Source organism: Mandrillus leucophaeus, unplaced genomic scaffold (assembly GCF_000951045.1).
Source record: "Mandrillus leucophaeus isolate KB7577 unplaced genomic scaffold, Mleu.le_1.0 Scaffold494, whole genome shotgun sequence".
Classification (NCBI taxonomy): domain Eukaryota; kingdom Metazoa; phylum Chordata; class Mammalia; order Primates; family Cercopithecidae; genus Mandrillus; species Mandrillus leucophaeus.
In genome coordinates, this window is record NW_012105298.1 from 1,240,615 (window position 1) to 1,265,072 (window position 24,458).

At 35.0% G+C, this 24,458-nt stretch overlaps 1 protein-coding gene across 5 annotated transcripts in view; it reads right to left on the minus strand.

The window, feature by feature from the left end:
• The window catches only part of RALYL (RALY RNA binding protein-like), a 764,437-nt gene that overhangs the window by 572,360 nt on the left and 167,619 nt on the right, over positions 1 to 24,458 (minus strand). Inside the window, exon 2 of one of the 5 annotated variants that reach the window (XM_011995653.1) lies at positions 1,166 to 1,197. The exons of the other annotated variants lie outside the window; for them this stretch is intronic. The gene's annotated coding sequence lies outside the window, so the exon portion shown is untranslated. The remainder of the gene's footprint in view (positions 1 to 1,165; positions 1,198 to 24,458) is intronic. 5 annotated transcript variants of the gene reach the window in all.

Consider the following 24,458-nt stretch of genomic DNA (forward strand, 5'->3'; position numbering starts at 1 on the left):
AAGTCAAGGGCTTACTACTTTATTATTGTTATTATTGTTCTTAATAACAAGATGGGGGGGGCTAAAATACTGTAGTGGTAAATGTGTTTGTTTCTTTTTTTTTTTTTTTTCAATTGCTCTGTCACCCAGGCTGGAGTACAGTGGCACGATCTCAGTTCAGTGCAACCTCCACCTCCCAGGTTCAAGTGATTCTCCTGCCTCACTCAGCCTCCCAAGTAGTTAGGTTTACAGACACCCGCTGCCAAGCCTGGCTATTTTTTTTTTTTTTTTTGTATTTTTAGTAGAGACAAGGTTTCACCACATTGGTCAGGCAGGTCTTGAACTCCTGACCTTATGATCCACCCGCCTCGGCCTCCCAAAGTGTCCTGAGATTACAGATGTGAACCACCACACCTGGCCAAATGTGCTTATTTCTTAAAAATATTTTATAAATATCAATTCCTTATTTTAGAATACTTATTTGTGTATGGTCTTAAGTATTCTGACATTTTTGCTTTCAAGCTATGGATTGTATTAATTTTTAGTTCTCCAATAAAATCAATATTCTGTCATAAATATTCATAGGCCTGAAGAGAACATTGGACTTTGGGAGGCTGAGGTGGGCAGATCACCTGAGGTTAGGAGCTTGAGACCAGCCTGGCCAACATAGCGAAACCCTGTCTCTCCTAAAACTATAAAAATTAGCTGGACGTGGTGGCACACACCTGTACTTCTATCTACTTGGGAGGCTGAGGCACAAGAATAACTTGAACCCAGGAGGCGAATGTTGCAGTGGGCTGAGACAACGCCACCACACTCCAGCCTGGGTGACAGAGTGAGACTCCATCTCAAGAAAACAGCATTAGAAACTTTCATTTATCAATCTTTCCTACAAGTAGCATAACCATTTGTTAATTCATGCAATACATATGTATTTAATCTCTACCATGAATACAAACATACTCCAACGACAAACAGTAACCATTTATACCAAAAAACTAACATGGGTAGTAAATCGCTTTAAAGAAAGGCAAGCCTGTCAGCCAATCTCTGACACCATTAAAAGAAGCATCTGACATTGCATCTAAATTGGGGAAATCTGGTCAGATGTTGGTCATCAATCTGCTTAAATACATTTCAAATTCAACAATGCAATATTTTATTCAAACCTTTGTTGAACACTTACTATGGAGCCAGGCACCTCACCAAGGGCCATGTCTGCAAAGGAAGAGAAAATTGAGCAATTGCTCATCCGAAAATATACAAGCCCGAAAATATACAAGCAAGTGAGCAACCCATTTCATTAGGATAATTTTGAATAAGAGAAATGCATACAAGTTACAATAATTGTCCCAAGGAGGTAAATTAACGAGGACTGGAAGGTTGAGTGAAGGTTTCACAGAGGGAAAGGGCACATATAAGTAAAGTAGTAAAAGACAACTTGGAAAACTGCTGCACAGTCCATGGTACCTAAACTTTTCCACAGCATGCATCCTAAGTATAATTATTTGGTGAATATCTGTCAATCCCACTAGCCTCTGTGAAGCTCCCCAAGGGGAGGATGAAGTCCTTCTGGTTCACTCATATTTAACACTTGTATCTAGCATAGTGCCTGACTTCTTTGTGGTGCTCAATTTACATTAGTGGGGAAGTGAATGAAATGTGTTTCTATATATTAGGACATGAAGGAAGGTAGACAGGGAAAAGTGAAAATGAGAGGGAGATGCTGGAGGGTCTTTCCAAAGGCTGCTTTAGTAATAGTCTAAGAGTAGATTTTCTTTTGAAGGTGATATCATTTCATTGAATTAAATCCATTAACTACTTAGAGAAGACATAAAAAGACTCATGTATCTAAAGATAACGCCGGGGCAAGGGTAATATGTGTATAGATTGAACAGGAAGAGACTGAGGTAGACATGTCATAGTAGAGAAATTATGACAGCATTTATTTCACTTCCATGATAAAGTATTTCCAAACTGCCTTCATGAAGGGAGGGTAAAACTTTCTAATGAAAAGTGGGCAGATACCATTGACCTAACAACTCCCTGGGAGCATCTTACTGAGTAACATAATAGAGAAGGCTACAGTTGGTGACTTTCTGAGGCCCAGTACACTCCACAAATATGTTCTGTTTATCTCCGAAATGTATGACAATGTAAAGAAAGGGAACCCTTGCACACTGTTGGTGAGAGTGTAAAATATTATGGCCATTATGGAAAACTGTATGGAAGTTCCTAAAAAAAAAAAAAGGAAAGAAAAGAAACTGAAACTAGAATTATCATATGATCCAGCAATCCCACTTTGGTGTATATATCATGAAGAATTAAAAAGATATCTACTCCCATGTTCACTCTAGCATTATTTACAAAAGCCAATATCTGAAATCAACCTCTATCCATTAGTGGATGAATGGATACAGGTTTGTAAGCTCAATTACTCAGCCTTGAAAAAAGAAGGGAATTATGTAATTTGCAACAACATGGATGAACCTGGAGGACATTATGTTAAGTGAAATAAGCCAAGGACAAAAAGACAAATACCACTGATCTCACTGATATGTGGAATCTAAAAATGTTGAACTCATAGTAGCAGAGGGTAGATTGGTGGTAAGGGGATGGGAATTGGGATGGGGGATAATGTTATCAAAGGGTGGAAAGTTGCAATTGAGTGATTAAATAATTAATATTTAAGATGATGGATATGTTAGTGTGATTTAATTATTCCACACTGCATACATATATCATAACTGTGTACCCCACAATTAGTCACAATAAATTATAAAAAATTAAATTGAAACAAACATGCTCCCAGAATAAGGAAGTAAATATAATGAGGTAAGTGTTACTATGTCAAACTAAAAGCAATCATCTTACACCTTCCCCAACAGACTCATTTATTCACTTATGTCACTGCCCAGCTCCTGAAAGTACATAGGTATGTTACACTACTTTAAATAATCTTCCTTGAAAAAAGGAAAAAATACATACAATTATAAAGTTTAAAGGTATTATCATAGTACTTTCAATAATATAGTTTTCTGGTTTTTTTCATAACAAAATAATCTTGATCAATTGTAAGATTTACAAGTATTTCTTAATAGATTAATCTGTATTATACCTAATCATAGTCTCCTCTGTGAAATCATGGGTTGCAACTGCTATAAAATACAAACTAAAGAGAAAACAAATCCATTTCAAAGTCCTCTCCCACTGTGACAAATAACTATAAAAAATGAAATTCCTGTTGCACAAGATTGCATTAATAATAAGTATAAACCATAAGAAGTATTAGGCATTTTAATATGAAATTGAACACGTTGGGGATCTTTCTAAACATGATCACTAAACCAATTGCCATATATCACTGTAGGTCATATCCAGCTATCTTTAAACTTGAGCTCAGGAGTTCAAGACCAACGTGGGAAACATGATTAAACCTCAGCTCTACAAAAACAACAAAAATTAGCCCAGTGTGGTGGCTCATGTTGGTAGTCCCAGCTATTCGGGAGGCTGAGGCAGAAGGAATGGTTGAGCCTGCAGTGAGCCATGACTGCACCAGTGCACTCCAGCCTGGGTGACAGAGTGAGACCTTTTCTTAAAAATAAAAAAAAAAAATAAAAAAATCATATTGTGTTAGCCTTCTGTTTGTCTGTGCTGCTTCTTGAAAGAAAGAATTAAGAGGAAGAAAAATATCACTTGAAATAAGGGTATAATTACTTAACTCACTTACATCTAAGTATTTCAACTGCAAAATATAAGACTGCTTATTTTATTTAGCCTTCCAGTTTTTCAATTTTGTAATATTTGGATGATTCTTTGCTGAGCTATGTAGAAAGGTATCAATGTTAGCACTGATAAATGTATGTACTCTATTTGCTTTTCGAAGGGCAAGGAGGATGTATCCGATATTCAAAGTGAGCAGAACAATGCTTATCTGCATTTCTGAAGGTCTGCAAAAATTCCATAAATTGTAAGAAGCTGACAGAACTAATATTTCACACCACTATGAATATAACTCGTTAATAATATAAACCTATTGACAGTAAATATCCTCCATATCTCTCTGTGGAAAGATTTTCTTTAAATTTTCATAGAGAAGTAACCTATAGAACTAAATCTTTAAAATACACTCCTTTCATAAAAATTATTCTTTAACATCAAGAATCACAGCTGTCAATGCTGTGATCCACTTTGGATGCAGAGTGACTTAATTCTTTACTTCTGTGATGCCTACCAAATGGTCAGTGTCTAAGTACCATATTACTCTGCAGAATTTCTGTACATTTTAAAAATAGGAAAGATCGGCATAATTCTATTATGACTTTTGATTCAAGTTCCAAACAGTAGGAAAAGCTAGATGCCTAACAGGAGTTCTGCTTGTCCACTCATTATACTTAGTGATTACACACCATTTACATCACCTGCTTCATCAGATTTTCCAACCCAGACCATTTCCTTCTGCTGTAATATGTTCACACACCAAAGGAAGCCAAGGTAAAGCATCACCTGATGAAACAAAATATTACCCAGGCATGCAGAAGTGACATGATATGAATCTGCATCACCTTGGCTACTGGATCCCACTGTACCACATCTAGGAGTAATTGGCATATGAAGCCTAGGTCAAACATTTATCTCTTCAGTATGCAATTATAGAAATGCTTGGCTTATCCATCATCATATGGAAATAAACACCTACTTCAGTGATTTTTCTAGATAATAGAAATTCACTTCTTCAAGTGCCAAAGCTTTTGGTTTGCTCAATTTTCATTTTCTGTTCAGTGTATTATATATTCCTCTGTTATCTCAGAAAACAAAAACCATAGACATCAATTTGGCCCTATGATAGAGTGTGCTGATGCCTTCACAGACGATTCATGTGTGTAGGCCTGGCTATTCTCATATAAATGATTTGGGAGGACCACACTTTTTGAGTTTTACATATATATTGCACAATGCTCTGTACCTTCACTCACTGTCAAGGCACTGTTAACAATTTTTGCTGCTGTGAACTTGACTGATATTATTAGATTCTCCTCTTTTTGTCCTTTTTATTTTCTGAATTACAGTTCCCTAAGTAAAGGTTTGGTTCTCCTATAAATGAATTTCATCAACTTTAGTGTATGTGTATGTTCATATTTCATTTATCTTGTCAGTCCAGTCTTATTAACAATATTTTTTCTTGCCTATATTATCATAATGCAAATGATAATAATGCATCTAATCTTTACCATGGGCCATCCTGTGTTAGTTAATTAGGTTATCATGTGTAACCTAATTAAATCCTCCTTATCACAATTTTATGAGGTATGAGCTACCTTTGTCTATTACATTCTACATATAGGAAACTCTCCATAACTCTCAAATGATAGATATTGATTATTTTGGAATAGTGACTTGAATAGTGACTTCTAGATGAGTGAAATGTATCTGTACAATGTTTTTCTTTACAGTTGGTTCACATTGATATTTTCAAAGAAAATCCTTACATAAGAAGCTTCTTTGGGTTCTATGGGCATATTTTCAAGAATGATGTGTTTATATTATTAGGAATATTTTTAATTTTAAAGAAAACAGGCAGTCATTCTTCTGAATTAACTTATTTATATATACAGTTAACTTTTCCAAGGGCAATTTAAATTAGTTTGGATACAAATGGAATGTTATAACAGAATTGTAGATATATAAATGCAATACTGATGCATTATAGACAAACAATTTTTAAGAAGGAAATTGTTAAGTACTTACTATGTACCAGGGGCTAAGGGGTTACATGCTTCCTAACCTTGTTTATGCCTCAGGTAACAATCGTCTCAATTTTAAAATCAGGGGAACTAGATTCAAAGAACTAGAATTTGAGCACAGAATTTCACGTTAACCTGCATGCTTCACCCAGTTAACAGCAAAGTGAATATGATATTTTAATACTAACGACCATGTACATAACAGTGTTTCAATACAATTTTAATGTTTAGTCTCTCATTGGCAAACCACTTATCTGATAAATAGTTAATAGCCAAAATTATAAAACTCCTACAAATCAATGGCAAAAAAAATCACCTGGTTAGAAAACAGGAAAGAACTGGAATAGACCTTTCTCCAAAGATGACATACAAAAGGTCAACAAGCATACGAAGAAAAGATGCTCCATACCACTAATCATTAGGGAAACGTAAATCAAAAACACAATGAGATGCCATCTCACACCTGTTAGAATGGCTATTATTATCAAAAAATAGTAACAACAAATACTTGCAAAATTTTGGAAAACATGGAACCATTATACACTATTGGTAGGAATGTAAAATGGTGTGGCCTGTATAAAAACAGTATAGCAATTCCAAAATACTTAAAAACAGAATTACAATATAATTCAGCAATTCTACTTGTGGATATATATCTGAAAGATTTGAAATCAGGGTCTAGAAGAGATATCTGCACTCCCATGCACATTGCAGCATCATTTAAAATAGCCAAGATATGGAAACACTTTATCCACTGATAAATGAATAAATAAAATGTGTTATATCCAAGCAATTGATTTATTCATCTCAAATAGTGACTTGAATAGTGATGGAATATTATTCAGCCTTAAAAAGGAAGGGAATCCTGCCAAATGTGATGACATGGATGAACCTGGAGGACATTATGCCAAGTAAAATAAGTCAGTAACAGAAGGATAGATACTGCATGGTTCCACTTACACGAACTATCTAAAATAGCCCACATCTTTTAAATAAATAGTAGAATAGTGGTTACCAAGTGTTACTGGGAAGGGAAATGGGGAGTTGCAGTTCAATGGATATGGTGTTTCAGTTATGTAAGATGATTAAGTTCCAGAGATCTGCTGTATCACATTGTGCCCACAGTTAATAACACTGTATTTTACACTTAAAAATCAAATGAGTAGATCTTACATTGTGTTTTCTGTTTTTTTTTTTTTTAATTTAGTTTAGAAAAGGCAAGACCTGGCAAAGGCATGATGTATTAGTCCATTTTCATACTGCTATGAAGAAATACCCGAGACTGGATAATTTGTAAAGAAAAAGAGGTTCAATGGACACATATTTCACATGGCTGGGGAGGCTTCACAATCATGGTGGAAGGCAAAGGAGGAGCAAAGACATGTCCTGCATGATGGCAGGCAGGAGAGCATGTGCAAGAGAACTGTCCTTTATAAAACCATCAGATCTCATGAGAATTATTCACTATCATGAGAACAGCATGGGAAAAACCTACCCCCACGATTCAATTACCTCCCACTGGGTCCCACCCACAACATGTGGGGATTATAGAAGCTACATTTCAAGATGAGATTTGGGTAGGGACAGAGCCAAACCATATCACATGATAACTGTCCTTATAAAATGAAAGAACAACTCATGGAGGAAGCACTAAGATTTGGTATTAAGTTGTCCTGTGAGCAGAACTAGGAAGAGGCATAGGTCAATTTCAGCTTACTGCCAATTTTTCTGTCACATCCCTATGCTGATGGGGGAAATGTTTGAGTCCAGCAGTCCTCAGCCTTTTTGGTACCAGGGACTGGTTTTGTGGAAGACCATATTTCCACAAACTGGGAGGTGGAATGATTTCAGGATAATTCAAGCACATTACATTTGTTGTGCACTTTATTTCTATTATTATTACATTGTAATATACAATAAAATAATTATACAACTCATCATAATGTAGAATCAGTGGGAGCCCACAGCTTGTTTTCCTGTAACTAGATGGTCCCATCTGGGAGACAATGACAGATCATCAGGCATTAGATTTTCATAAGGAGTGCACAACCTACAATGGGATTCATGCTCCTATGAGAATCTAATCCCGCCATTAATCTGATAGGAGGTGGAGCTCAGGAGGTAATGCTCCTGAGGAATGGGGAGTGGCTGTAAATACAGATGAAGCTTCGCTGGCTTGCCTGCCACCATCTCGTGCTGTGCAGCCTAGATCCTAACAGGCCAAAAACTGGTACTCGTTCATGACCCAGGCATTGGGGACCCCTGCTCTAGTACATCTAGGTTACATGCAGTCTCTTGGTAGTCCAATTTATGCAAAAAACTAAGTTGTAAATTTGCTCATGTGTACAAAGGGGACATCATAAGCCTCTGGGCTGAGAAGATTAACCCTAATCCCCTTAGCTCTAGTTAACCTCATCATCAGATCATGTCTGAGCCACCCTGACTTTTGGTGACCTGTTTGTAGTTAGTTTCTGAGGATACCTCTTATTCTTTGTGAGCTTATTTATGCCTTTATAAAATAGGTTTGCTATATTTTTAGAATTTCTATCCACTTGTTTTTGAATGGATTGCAGGTTACTGATTTTGACATATTGGTAGAACCATCAAAATAAAACTCTTTTGGAAAATAATATTCTGTAAAAGCATAAGATGCTATCATTATCATGTCTATTAGTGGTATTCTAAATTGTTATCAGTGTAGTTTACATGAATATATGGATGACTATGTCAGACAATGTGTTAGTATCAGAACTCTCTACTTATGGAAATACTATATAGATTACCTGTTTTATAGGTATAAAACAGACCGAAGAGGGCTGTTTGATTTAAAAGTCTAAGCAGTAGCTGTACTAATTCAGTTGTGCTACTTGAGCACTAAGTTATACTTCCACTCAAAATATGTAGTATTATTCTTGTTTCAAGAGAGTTCTTAATTTATAATGTTCCTTCCTCAAAAATGGGTTGGGTTAATATTATTAATATACTAAATCTGTTTCAAGAGGTTTTTTTTAATTGTTTTTTAACGCTAATTTCATCCTCTTAGATTTATTAAAATATACTTCCTGATTAATTGATCTTAACATCTTTAGTTCTCTTTGGACAATTCTTATTCTATGTTCTTCCATGTTTCTAGTAAAATTAATTTATTTTTCTAAGTAAAAACAATGTAATATATTAAAGTACAGGAGTCTACACTATGGTCCCACTCTGTGCCTAACACTAATCTCTGTGTAATTTCTCTTGCCTATAAAATGAGAATAGGACATAAAATTCCTATTTCACAGGATTATTATAAATATGTTATAAAAATGTTTTTTAAAGTTTCTTTTTAAGATGGAGGAATGTAAGGTATCTCATTCTCTAAAAATACCTAGTATTTTAAATAACAAGAAACACAGCTATTTCACATTAAGACACTTTACAAAACCTGAGTACAGGTAATTTCTTGGCACACTAGTTTACTCTCCTAGCCAATGTACAGTCTTAGTTTTTCCTTTGAGCTAATTTGAGCTGTAAGAATTATGAATGGATAGTGTATATTATGGTACCCAGAATGATTCTGGGAATTTATTAAGCACCCAGTGAATGGTAGCCTTTCTTTGTATCATCTTCCTTATAGGAAAAGTGGACAACACAATGTGGAGAGTAAGGAGAAAATTCTATGCATTTAAAAGGTTAGATGAGTGTCTTTTACGAGCTTTTACAAGGTGTATCAAATGCCTATTTACAAAAGTAAGGAAACTGTCAATTTGATGAAGTACAACTCACAACTCATTAGTGCTGAACACAGAAGAAGTACTCCACATCAAAAATGACTGCTGAAATATTCACAATTACCAACTGCTCAGAAACCATTTTATATGAATAAAAAACATGTCACATTTAATTTATCAGATGTTTTCTGCTGTCATACTTTCTTTCGTTCAATGTACTGAAAAGTTATGAAAACAACTTCAGTCTTACTGTAGCCATGTATAGATATTAAGAATAACACAAACCCATTAGCCACCACAATATAATTTTATCTACATGGATGAATGATCTTCTGCAGCTTTTTTGCACTCAATTCTGAATTAAGTGTTCCTTTACAGATATCTGAAATACAGCATTCAGTATCTCTATTAAAAAACTACCATTTCAATATAAAGAAAAAAAAAGCACAATTCATTCCTGAAGCTATATTCCTCGAATGAGCTGGCATTATTAGCCTCATTTCTATAGTGACAACAATGGGAGACATCATCAGAAAAATAATGCCAGTTTAATTTTCTAACAACTCTGAAATGAATCAAATATGCACCAAACACTTGTGAAAATAAAATAGTAACAGTCTAGCTTTCCATTGTAATGTTATGATGTAGGCTTCAAGTAAAAATGTAATAATTTGATTAACCCTTTTCAATAATTATTATACATAACCAACTGTTAAACTAATTCTATGATGAAAAGACTAAAGCAACTAGATACATAGTACATAGACAGATTATTCCCAAATAAAAAAAAAATATGAAAACAAACACTAATAGTGTACAGATTTCCATTTTGTATTTAAACCGTTTTAAACCTAGCAATGTTCAAACTAGTGTCTACGGAGGGCCCTGCTCTCCTAGGCTCAACTAAACGTGCAGCAAGCATCACTTCTGCTCCACTACATTGCGCATCACAGACTCAGTTCAGTCACAGACCTCTTAATGGATGGCCCTCACTTTCTCTTTTCAGGGTCAGCTGCAGTGATGGTTGTAGCTCTATATAAACTGTTGGCAGAAGCTGTTTAATACCATGAAAAGGAAATAAGGCTTGTTTCTTTGGAACTTCTCATGTTAAAAAAAAAACACATGACAATCCCCTAACAATTACCAATTTGTGTTTCTTTATTTTTAAATGATTCCCCAACCACTATAAAGGGATATATAAGAACACTTAGCCTTTTACATACTTTAAAAATATCCCATTCTATCCCCCTAAGGCATGTAGAAACTGGGAATGAGGTCCTTCTCTGATACAAAAGAAAGTGTTAATAGCTATCCTTCCAATAAAGTTATTTACTTATACATTACTTTTTTACCAAACATCATTTTTAAAATACAAGTCTACACGGAAAGGAAAAAGTGAGGACACTGGAAGAAAGAAAAATGAAAAAAAGTAAAATTAAAAAGCCTGGGTTGAAACTGTAACCCAAACATGCATCTTGCTGTTTTGCACGTTTTCTAGAAGTGAAAAACCGTCTCAGCTCCAGTAGATCTAGCAGTCATCACAAGTGAAAACAATCAATTTCAGTGTCCATAAGGTTAAAAAAATCAGTTGCTCAGAAATATGACTATTCCAAGAACTGCGGACTGAGACAACAGTCTCCTGTAATCCACGCAGAGAAGTCACTGTACTATAGAGATTGTAATCAATCCCCAAAAATAAATACAGAAAAGCTTACAGGATGATTTTACATTCTCACTGAATATCCACATATGCCATATGCTAGACTATTGGGATTATTAGATTTAGTCCTGCTCATGCACAAAATCTCCCTCTAGAAATTAAACATTGTCTTCGTTTGTTTTTCTCTATAGGAGGACAGGAGCTGGAAATGTTTATTTAATTGCACTTGTTAGACTTAATCATTATCCTGGATGTTTCAAGGACCTCTGTCTCAGTTTTCGCAGAAGGCCCAAAAAGCAGAAGCCAAAATAACAGGGCACATGCTCTTATGTTCCCAACGGAAATGTTTGCCCACTAAGTAAGATGAGCAAATGATTTGGCAAAATCAGGTCTTGTTAAAAAAAAAAAAAAAAAAGAGGAAAAGACAAATGTTAGAAATATTAAACCACTCCTTGGAATAGTCAAAATGATGGCATGGTATTTTTTTCTGATCTCCTTGCTTTCCTTCCCCTCCAGTCAGGTAAGAGAGACAATTCAATATAAAATTCAGAAAATTTTGTATTGATTTGATTTGTGTCCCCCACAGTTTGCACAATAGGTTCCTGACTCATAGCTCCCAAAGATTCTAAGATAAACTTAATGGAACTGCCTGCTTAGCTGTAGAGGGAAAAGAAACAGCCATATTAGAAGGCAGCTGTGCTTTCAAAGACAATAGAGCAAAAGATGAGTGTTTCCCATGGACTGAGTCAATACTGACCATGCAGTATGCTGATGGACTGAGACAGTTTCATCTAGGAGCAAGGAAACATCGGCAGAGAGAAGATGGATATGTATCCATCACATTCAGAAGCTGAGAATATGTCATAAGAGGCCAGCAAGAGGAGAGAGACTGCTATAACCAGAAGCTCTTGTGAGGAATCTCTGAAGGCTGCGGAGATGCTCCACTAGAGTATTCTTTGAACTTAGTAAACCCAGAGATGAGCAATGCCACCCACTGCAACAACAGTGATGTGTGGCTTTCCCTCCCTCCTGCCTCTCCCCTCTGCCAACTCTAAGGAGGTCAGAAACAAGAGTTAGTCGACAAAGAAGCAGCAGTGAGGGGTGGGATAAAGTACAAAAGAGGGAAGGAACAGAAAACTATCTGACATTGCCTTCCTCTTCCTTTACCATGATAGGCATCCAGTCCAAAGTAGGGTTGAGTTGGATAAGAAGCCAGGGTTTAATTTAGAAGATGTTTGGAATTCTGACTCTAAATGGGACTAGACTAGAGATTGTGCTAATGGAACAAAATATCAAATATTTTAGAATTTATTCTTTGTAATGTCAAAAATGTAAAGGTCTAGAAAGCTGAGGTTGTGTTTCAGACTAAGGTAAAAAAAACAGAAGTGACAACTAAATGCAATAAATGATTCTAGACTGGATTGTGGATATAGGAAGAAAACAGCTATAAAACACATTACAGGGAAAACCAATAAAATGTATATATACACTAAGTTAAACTTCTTGATTTTTATAATTACGTAGTTTAATTACACATAATATTACATGTGAAGTTACAATTTTAATTTACTTTAATATGTAATTATTTAATTATATATTTTATATTTATAATTTAAGAATTATGTAAAAGGATGTTCTTGTTCTTAGGAAATACATACTGAAGCATTTATGTGTATAAAATAACATGTTTGTAATTTGCTCTAAATTTATTTCTCTATATAAATTCATTTCTATATCTCATATAAAATTATATATAATTGATATAATAGTTATGTAGTATAATTTGATATAAAATTTAATTATCAACTTTTCACCTGTCAATATTTTTCCTGATGATCAAATACATGACTGATTTAAAATACAGAATATGGTGAGATAAAAGTGCTAAAACTGATTTTTTAAAAAGATGGCCTGGTATTAAAACATGGCCTGGTGAGGTGGCTCACACCTGTAATCCCAGCACTTGGGGAGGCCGAGGCAGGTGGATTGCTTGAGCCCAGGAGTTTGAGACCAGCCTGGGCAACATGGCTAACCACTATCTCGACAAAAAATACAAATTTAGCTGTGTGTGGTAGCATGCACCCATAGTCCCAGCTACCCAGGCGTCTAAGGTGGGAGAATCCCTTGACCCCAGGAGATGGAGGTTGCAGTGAATAGGGATCACCCCACTGCCCTCCAACCTGGGCAACACAGTGAGACCCTGTCCCAAGGAAAAAAATTAAAAAGTTAAAATAAGACTCTTTCAAGCTGCCCCCACCCCTGCTGTTCAAATTCCAAAATAAATAAATAAATAAATAAATAAATAATTTGAGGTATATACTCTAGAGGATTATCTACATCTGGAAATATGCAACCATTGACTTTTCCAAAAAGTGGGATTACAGTCTCCAACTCTCACCTAAGCTTTCTGACTCAATTATAGAAAGCCAAGCTCATCTGATCCAAATGGGAGCATGTCAGAATGTCTGAAAATGGAGAGTCAACAGGCTTTCTAGGCCAAGTCACCTGTATTAGAAGTTGACCCGACCAGATAAAGAGCATAAGGGAAATTCCTTTGGGCTGTTATTAGGGAATGGGGAGTGGGCAATGGGTGGTCATTTCAAAATCAAAGCAAAAAGATTGTATAAGAGTCTTATCTAATATTTTTCCATTTTAACTATGATTACATGCCTATATTATTTTCCCTATTAGACGGAGATGTTTCTAAGGGATAGACAATGTTTTAATTGATCTTAATAGTTTTCACTGTGCCTAACACAGTGTGTTTTATTTGCAAGCAGACCACTAATATTAAAGAACACCTAGGGCATGTCAGGTGTTTTATAGGCACTTTCATCATTATCTCAATTATATTCATGGCAAGACTGAACAAATAACTGAAATGATATAGTGAGGTGTCCAACATTAGCACAGTAAGGTAAGAACACGCATTGGTTATTCCAAGTGTTAATTCAGCATTAAACTTGAGACCATTCTCTTGGTAGGGAAAACAAAAAACAAAAACAAAATAACAAGTAGGACATAACCAAATATAAATGGATTCTAAAGTAGCTATGATGAATCCTCTGTAAAATGTCTGAGTATTTTTGCATTCTTATATGCTGGAAATTCTCTTTCTTAGCATAGGAATGTACTAGAGTAAGGCCTGCTTTCTTGCTTAAGTGGCTTGAAATAACAGGGCTGCTGATACATTTTTAGGGAAATCACCCGGGGACCACTGTGAAATTTAATTGTCTGGGTTCACTTCTGAATCTTAGTTTAGTTTCCAGGTCACCTCCCCTCCAGCTCTTTTTCTCTGAATCCAAAGAATGGCCTCCAGAGGCTCATCTTTGCTGCCATTATCTGGGCATACTTCCATTAGTTTTTCTCTGTTCATGGATCCTCTTCTAAAGGTCACTAGGAAGACAGGTACTGGCAGCAGGCAATAAAAGAAAAATAAGAGTTTAAAAATTACAAACTTGTACACATAAAAAAGGGGAAAATATTATTAATAACAGTATTCACAAAATATAAATGGAGATAAGATTTCTCTTTATTACCTTGTTCCTTCATTGACTGGTTTCTCGTTTTCTGTAAGACTAACTTTTTCAAGGATCCAACCCTGTGTAATCCTCCTATTTCCATTTCTCATGCTCCGAGAATTTCCCTGTCCCTCTGTCCTCTGTCTTTTGAGTCAGACCTTGTAAATACATATACAATAAAACACTAACCAATTGGGTCAAACTGTGTATAATCTTTACATTTCCCTTTCTCAGTCTATGAATTCTTTCCTGTCCCCTGTACCTTTTTTTTTCTGTTGTTTCTTAAGAATCAAGCTCTGGATACCTCCAAAACAAAGAAAGGTAATGTGAGGCAATCAGACCAATAAAGTTGAAAGAAGAGTCAGATGACACTTCAGACTGACATGTTAGTAAAATGCCCTTCTCTTCTACACACACACGTCATGATATTTTTCTTATAAGGAAAAGAGCATTATTTGAGGGAGCCATGTTGCCTGCAGCAGTAAGAGAAAATTAAAATCCCGTAAGATGTGAGAGGCAGAAAAAGATTAAAAAGAAGATTCTAGACCCCAAAACGTTGGCAGGATGGGGTTGTTAAATGTCAGGTCATGTAACTTCAACTATTTAAGAATCCTATAACATAAACATATAATTGCACAATATTCAAATAATATAACATATGCCTGTTTACTATAATACATTACAGAGATTTAAGGAATTATTACGATTTGCATAACTACAATATTTACTCTGAACCATCAAGAATAGGTAGAAGGTATGTGTTTTGATTACAGGTTATGCTTAATAAGTCAGCATGTGTTTAATGCATAGTAGAATTTATGGAAACACTGTCATTTTTATGAGAAAATAAGACAATTATATACTGACCTACTTTATGCACTGCTTACTCATAGCTAAATTGACTTCTATGAAAAACATCTTGGGAAAACATTAATTTATACAGGACTTTCAGATAAGTTTTTGTTTTTAAATTCAGAATGCTGTCCTCGTCCCTGCAGTGAACCTTGGCTATGAGCATAGATCAACACTTCTGGATGCATAATGAAATATTAACTTTTGTGGAATTTCTGAAGACAGCTTCAAGAAATGTGGAATCCAAGTCCAGAGTCTGTAACCAGTCTAAAAGAGTAATTATTTTAAAAGGTAACATCAGATTTTATTGAATCCCAAGGACATGAGGATTATTACAGTAATTTGATGCTGTGGCTCCAGTGTTACACATTATAATTGTACAATATAAGATGAGCCTTGTTCTTCTCTGTGACTCAGACACAAATGCTCTTGGATATTGCCTTGATAGTAAAGACACAGATAACTGTTATGAATGCAACAACTCTCAAAGTGCGAAGATCAATATTATGGTGACTAGCTACTCTAATAGGCCCTAATAGACTATTGATATAAGTTTAGTCTTTGTGGAGATGATTGATGAGCCAGGATACCACCTTAGGCTAAGGATATGTTAGAATGTCTTATATACATTTCCAATAAGCAGAATATTCACTGTTCTTCCTGCTTATAAAGAGATTGAGTACATTACATTCTTCAATAAAATCCACCTTAAAATATCAGTGTTTCTTCATCATTTCCAAGACCAAATGCTATCCATTTCTCACAGCATACAATGCTCTCCATGACTTTTCCTGCCAGGCTCAAGTCCTAGAACGTGTGCAAATGAACACAATGCAGTTTTCTAGAAGCTGATTAAATTCTTCAAATACATCACTATTTCTGTACCCTTGTTCATGCTATTTTCTTTGTAATACATTTTTAGAATGTTGATTATGACTCAATTGTATTGATTTAATATCTCAAGAATCAATCAAAACCCACAGTTTGAAAAAGTATGATTGAAGGAGAAAGCTTGAGAAAGGAAGTGAGTTGGGTAGAACTTTGTGAAATGCCAAATTTAAATGCCAGTTAGGGGATAACAAGCCTTCAAAGATAAGCAAAATCTAGAGGCATTAGAAGAAAACTCAAAGTATGTTGTGATGGAAGCAAAGGGAAGAATACTTGAAAAGGAAACTACATTTTATGTTTTACTTTTACTTGTCACTTATAGTAGCTGAATAATATCCATTTTATGAGTGTATCCTATAGCATTTTCCCAACTCCCAGCAGATGATAACTTTGGTTGTTTCTAGTTTATTCACAGTATCAACAATGCTGTGATGAGCAAATTTATGCATGTATCTTTATGCCCTTGATCTACTATTTCCTTAGCATAAATTCCTGCAACATTATTAAAATAGGTTTGTAAATAGTATAAGATTTAAGATGTGGTACATACTGTCAAACACTCCTTCAGAAAAACTAAAAATTATGCTCTTATAAACAGTAGATTAGTGTTGCTATCAATAGAGCAAACAGACAACCTACAGAACGGGATAAAATATTTGCAAACTATGCATCTAACAAAGGTCTAATAACCAAAATGTATAAAAAATTTAAACAGTTCAAAAAGCAAAAAACACATAATCTCATAAAAAGTGGGCAGAGGGCATGAACAGATATTTCTCTAAAGAAGACATACAAGTGGCCAATAAACATGACAAAATATTGTACATCACTATCATCAAAGAAATGCAAATCAAAATCACAATGAGATACCATCTCACACCAGTCAGAATGGCTACTATTAAAAAGTCAAAATCAACAGATGCTGACGAGGCCATGGAGAAAAAGGAATGCTTACATACTGTTGGTGGGAATGTAAATTAGGTCAGCTACTGTGGAAAGCAGTTTGGAGATTTCTCAAAGAACTTAAAACAGAACCCCCATTTGACCCAACAATCCCATTATTGAGTATATATATTAAAAAAATCACACCACTAAAAAGATAAATGCACTTGTATCTTCATCACAGCTCTATTCCCAGTAGCAAAGGCATGGAATCAACCTAGGTGTCCATCACCAGTAGACTGGATAAATAAGATGGGGTACACATATACCGTGGAATACAATGTAGCCTTAAAATGAATGAAATCATGTCCTTTGCAGCAACATAGATGCAGCTGGAAGCCATCATCCTAGTCGAATCAATGCAGTAACAGAAAACCAAATACTCCGTGTTCTCACTTGTAAGTAGGACCTAAACACTGAGTATTCATGGACATAAAGCTGATAACAATAGACACTGGAGACTCCCATTGTGGGGAGGGAGAGAGGAGGACAAAGGTTGACTAACTGTTGGGTACTATGCTCACTATCTGGGTGACAGGATCATTTGTATCCCAAACCTTAGCATCCTGCAATATACTCATGTAATAAACCTGCACGTGTACCCCAGAATCTAAAAGTTGAAATTATAAAAATTAAAATTAAATTAAAACCCTATAATAAGCTGGGAGGCAAACAAAAGTGCAAGAGTTTATGGCTTAAGGCATTACCTTTCAAGTACACATTTTCCATGGCAAGTCTTTTTCTGTACCTACAAATATAACACTCTAAAGTGATTGCTGTTGACATGTGAAATTAAGGCTTACAAAGGACAAAGGTAATGCAGTAGGCAGTAATTATGTGAAGTACAATGTCTGTCAGATTAATGTAGAGTTAATGAATGACGCTTATTGTGTATTCATACTGTATGACAACTTCATGAAGAGCACTTAGAAAGCTTTAAGTTTAAGAAAACCTAGGATGACTTGGCTTTGAAAAGAAGTCATTCTTAAAACTGACAAATTTCTAGGTCTAGAAATGGTGAGCTAACCCAGATGTTCTCTGCAGTTGTTCAGTAGTTGTCATGCCCAGACTGGTGTACTGTAGCACTTCCTGTTGTGTTGGCATGACAATGAACACAGCCAACATAATTCCCAATAATTAATGTTACTGCGATAAGTTCTAAGTGAAAGACTGTGAAAGACAGCCTCAAAAACTAATTAAAATAGCAACCAAAGCCCAGCCATGCTTTTACTGTGAAAGTGTGGTCCTCCTTTCCCTTCTTAAGCAAATTCTTTAACACCTTTTTGGCAAACTCTTTAATCATATTTTTTTAGTTTGCTTTCTATACTGGTGGTAAATAAACTATTTATAGTGCATATTCTTCTGATTCTTTCACATTCTAATTTCTAAACATAGTCTACATTAAAAATTTAAAAAAAGAGCAAAACAGAAAAAACTAGGAAGATATTCAAAATAAATGAGCCATTACTCCACACTTTTTAAAAAGAACTCCCATTAATGAATTCCTACTGCTTTAAAGCTTCCAAGAATAACTGATGAGAGAGATGAGGGGAACGGCATGTTTTGGTTTTTTTTTTGTGAAGGGCCAGATAGAAAGTATTTTGGGGCTTTGTGGGTCATACCGTCTCCATCACAACCACTCAACTCTGCCATTGCAGCAGGAAAGCAGCCATAGATACATAAGGCAAACAACTGGATGTGATTGTGTTCAAACAAAACTATTTCCAAAAAGAAGTGGCAGGCCAGATATGGCCTATGGGACCCTAGGTTGCAAGACGCTGGTCCATAAGTTGAAATTCAAACATACATGGCCCTTTACATCACACCACAACCTGCCGCTATAGACCTATCTCCTACCACATTCCCTCTGCAGACTCCACAGACTGCCACTGTGGAATTGTGCCTGTTCTCTAGATTGTGCCATTTCATAATAGAGTTTGTTTTCTTGTATATCAGACTACCTAGCATATCTTACCCTATACTTCACCTGAAAAATTCCTAATTAAACTCAAAGTCATTTACAAGTGCCTGGTCTTCTCTGAAATGCTTTTTTTCCCCTCTCCACCCCAAACTGAGTTAATCATTTCCATTCCTGAGTTTTCACTGTACTATATTCCAAGGCTCTACCATCCCCTTTCACATTGCTTATAATCTTCCAAGTAAAGGCCATATTTCATTCATTTTTATATCCTCTGGATCAAACGTGGTGTTATGTCAACCAAGTGTTTTTGGAATATGACTACAGAAATCTCATGAATATCAGAGGTGGAGACTGCTAGTTGCCTCCCAATCTCCATTAATGCTTCAGTCCTTACTCATAGAACTTCCTATTTCAAGTCAAGTACATGGATGCCTAGAATAAAGTCTATATTTAAAGCCTGCTTTGCTGATAAGTTTTATCCAATGAGATTGAGACAGAAATACTACATGCAGATTCTGAGTATTGCCCTTAAAAAGACATGGATTTTTATATGGGAAAAGAAATTGTCTTTTTAAACCATTTTAATTTTGATATCTGTCACATATAATTGCATTTTACCTTAATTGTATAAAAATATACTTAATGCAGTAACAATAAATAAATTTAATGTTTATGTTTTGATCTTGAAACATGTTGTGGCAAAAATATAAACACATGTATTTATTGGGCTGGTATAATGTTATTTTAAAATATTCCTTTTCATTATATTATTTTAAAAGAAAAATAGCTAACATGTTTGAGGCATAAACTAAACAAATAATATTTAAACTGTCTACCCATTGTAGGGATTACTTCAATTAAGGAAAGTTAAGCTGTTAGCTAAGTGCAAAGAGAAAATACTCTAATTTAATCTCCTAGAGAAGGAGTGAAGAGTCCAATTGGGACAATAAGTAGTCATCAGCAAAGAAGCAATCAAGAAAGGCTGGAATCTGAAACAGCTTAAAATAGATCATAAAAGACATATTATCTAAAACAGTATACTAAGGATTAGAGTAATAAATAAGTGGAATTGTCATTACATTTTTGGCATTGTTATTCATACACATTACACATGGCACTATAATGTGCACACTCATATATGTATATTTAATTGTTAATAGTGAATAAATCTAGTAGTTTGTAGTAAGTACTTGCTACTTATTGTTTTGCTTTGTTTTGAGACAGAGTCTTGCTCTGTGACTCAGGCTGGAGTGCAGTCGCATGATCTCAGCTCACTGCAACCTCCACCTCCCAGGTTCAAGCGATTCTCCTGCCTCAGCATCCCGAGTAGCTGAGACTACAGGCATGGGCCAACACACCTGGCTAAGTTTTTATATTTCTGGTAGAGACGGGGCTGGTCTCAAACTCTTAAGCTCAAGAGATCCAACCGCCTCAGTCTCCCAAAGTGTAAGAATTATAGGCATGAGCTACTGCACCCAGCCTATTTTTTAATAAATAAGTGACAACTATTCTTGTTCTGTGGATTTTCCATAAGAGACACAGACCAAAAGTTACCTGCTACCCATGTAGAAGGATGATAGCAAAGTGAGACTTGTGAATGCTAAGAGTCAGGTCATCTCAGATACTAACTGGGCAGTGTGGAAACAACTTGTCTTCATCTCTAACCTAGCAACAGAAGTGAACAAATAAAGAATATACAGGAGGACCAGATTCAGGTACAAATTTATCAGTTGTCAGCTCAGTGTTTGTCACTTGTCAAAAAAGTGGAGAGGCAGTCCTTGTCTATCTTTGAGACTGTCAAATCAGAAGTGGAGAATTTCTGAGAGATGACACTTTTGAAGAATTGGCATTGCCACTGGGTGGCTGAAATGAAGAAATGTCAAAATCCAGAGGAATTGAGTACATCAGGAAACCGAGTTTAGCATATTTTATCAGTTATCAATAGTGATTTTACAGTCATAGCAGAGGACATTAGGAGGAAAGTATAATTACTAAATTTATTAAGAATAAGGGAAATCTACAATTCAGTGAATGAAATTGACTAGGCTATTGAGAACACTACAACTGAATGGCTTGGTGATATATTTCCTGATGATAATGAAATGTTGAATATGGTATCCGAGAGCAAGTTGTGAGGTGCCCTCTCCCCATAACAGAAAATCTGTAAAAGTGAACTTGGTGACCTCCACTGAAAAGTTTCACAGAGTTGTGGACATAGGAAACACTAAGGGAAATGGAACTTCTTTTCTACTAGTACAACAATCTTTATGCCACAATGAGAAAGGTGATTAAGAGGCTGGAATGGAAGAAGTATGTATACACAGTATGATTCAAGCTTCAAAGAACTAAGGATACCACGGAAGTGACAGTGTGGGAGGTACAGAATAACAAGGGCCTTTACATGATATATTTTAGGATGCTTCCTGATGAAAGCACATTATTATGGTTACGAAGGAGGAAAGCATTAGTAACAGAATTATGAATTCAACACCTTCATAATCCAGCTAGGTGGTACAGTAGCTAAAACTTGATTCCTCAAGTGATAAATCTTCCAAAAGTTTACCTTCACTGATCTGTGGGAGTGGGAAGGGAGCAGGATTTTGGGAAGTAGTAATAATTCCATAATATTTCTATTAAATAATGTAAAACAAAAGCATCACTCTAGCAACCAAAAACTACTGTTTTTTTTTTTAAATAAAACCTGGAAAAGTTTACAAAAAAACCTCCCAACTATTTACTGAAAAGATATAAATAGGGAACTGAAAGATTCCTAAAGGAATGTAATCCTTGTAATGAAACTCCTTTGAATGGGTTCTCAGTATATTGAGAACTTTAATATGTTTAATGCATTCTTCAAAAGAACTCCACGAGGTTGGTTCTAAATGAGGAAACTGAAGCGCAGAATGATTTATAAAGGTCACTAGTAAATGACTCTAAGCTACACAACCACTCAAAGTTCATTTTGTTTGAAGTAAAGACAGTGAGTAATGTTATCCTCAGTCATAAAGAGGAAGGAAGGAAGGAAAAAAATAAATTAACTGTATGTGGAATCAAAACGATTGATAGAACAGGAAAACAATCAAGATACTCAAAGTCAAACAACCAGTCTACTTAGGTGAATAGCTCAAATCACACATTCTTCAACCAATTAGTGAAAATAAAGAGACCTTTTAAGATATGTTAGAATACTTGTATATTAGACAAAGTATTATTATTCACAACCCACACACTGTCACTAACACACACCTGTGTATACTTCAAAATTTAGTACAGCACTGTTCTATTGTTTCACATACACTAATAACTATATTACATGATCCAACTATAATAATACAAGAGACTCAAAAGAAAACATTTAAAGGATAATTATATAATTGTTGTAGTGACATTCAATGTATTTTAACACAGTCTAGTATCTCAATCCTGTGATTAAAGAACAATTTCTGCACTGAGTCATATTGTAGCACTCATCCATTGTAAGACATCATATTTAAATTTTTAATTGACAAAATACTTGTTTGATCATGAAGGATGGAAATCAGAATCCAAGAAAAAGTTCCTTTCATAGTAACACCCTGGAATCTAATATATGTGGTCATACAGGAAATCCATAATTTTCTTCATTTGGTTTATCTGAAGATATTTAATCTAGAATAACATTTCAAGTGCCTTTACCTACTGATGTGCTGGTTTACCAGTTTAACACTGTGCATTGAACTACACAGAATAAACTAGATTGTTTATTCTGAAGAGCTCAGCTCTAGACCAATAAATGAAATGATTTTTTGTTTGTTAAAGGACATATACTGAGATCACAGGAAAGTATAATTCAAAGTTCCAAGGTCAGTCTTTTATAGAAACTTAGTTCATCTTAACACTTCTAACAAGCTTTTTGAAATTTAAAGGAACAAGAAATTGGAAATGCTTTTTATAGCTAGTTTGTTAGCTTTAGACCAAATATATGATACATTAGAGTTACATTATTTATGTTCTGTATATACAGCAAACTGCATTCCTTTGTATAAAATGTACTTAATTTTATATGCAATATATTTATATTTATGAGCTTTTCCTAAAACTTGAGGCATGTTTTATTACTTAAAATAATTATTAAGGATTACAATTCATCTAACATTTATTAAAACAACTTCTATTTATGAAGACCCAAGCTGGAGGAAACGAAGTTGAATAAGTTATAGTCCTTGCCCTTATGAAACATGACTGTAACATAATATATCTTTTCTTTGAAAAATATTATTTCACAATTCAGGAGAGAAAAAGATGCTGTCTGATTTTAACAATCTTCTCTATCTTACTTCTATCTCTATCCTCATCCCATTACCCAAGAATAATATATACTTGTGACTTCTATTTGCAAAGTCACCAATCTTATAATAGTCTTTTCACATACATATTTTAAATAATATGAAGTGACCAATGTGGGATATTTGATGAAAGTATCCTAGCAGCAATCAATTGATCTGCAGAAGAAAACAATTTTTATTGGTAGGAAGATGAGAGCCAAGAACAGTTGGCTGGGAAGTAGGGAAGCTTGAGACTGATGAGAAATAGGACATGAGAAAAATACAAATACTCTACTAGGCACTGGTCACTCTCTAAAACTCTTACTCATGAATGAATCAGTTCTAGATTTAAGCCATCCAACCCAGCTTCACAAAAGGTAGACTTGACTCCATATTTAAAGAGTCAACAAAGTCAAGTCTTGGTTAATGTTAGGTCTCTGGCTTTAAATCTTGGCTCTGTCACTTAGAAATTACTCAAATTCTTTGAGTCTGTTTCCTCATCTGCAAATGATGACAAAAGCCCAGATGAGAGTGGATGACGATTAAATGAAGTCATGTATGTAATAAGTTGGGAACACAACCCACCTGTATACAGTAAAAGCTCAGTAAGAGGTGGTAGCTATTATTTACTTTTACTTTTTTCCTAGCTTTATTCTTTGTTCCTACTACCTATAATTTTTATTTCTGCCAAAATTATTTTGAGATAAATTTTCAACTGCATCACTTTCCCTGTTTACATTCTGTTCTGGTCTATTATGGGCACATAACAGGATCTGCTGAGGTGGATATTTCATGTGAGCTTGAGAAGAATGTGTACTCTGCTGTTGTTTTTAATTCTATAAAGCTCAATTAGATGAAGTTGATTGATATTGCTACTTGGGTCAATTATATTGCCAATGAGTTTTTGTCTGCTTTATGTATCAGTTACTGAGGG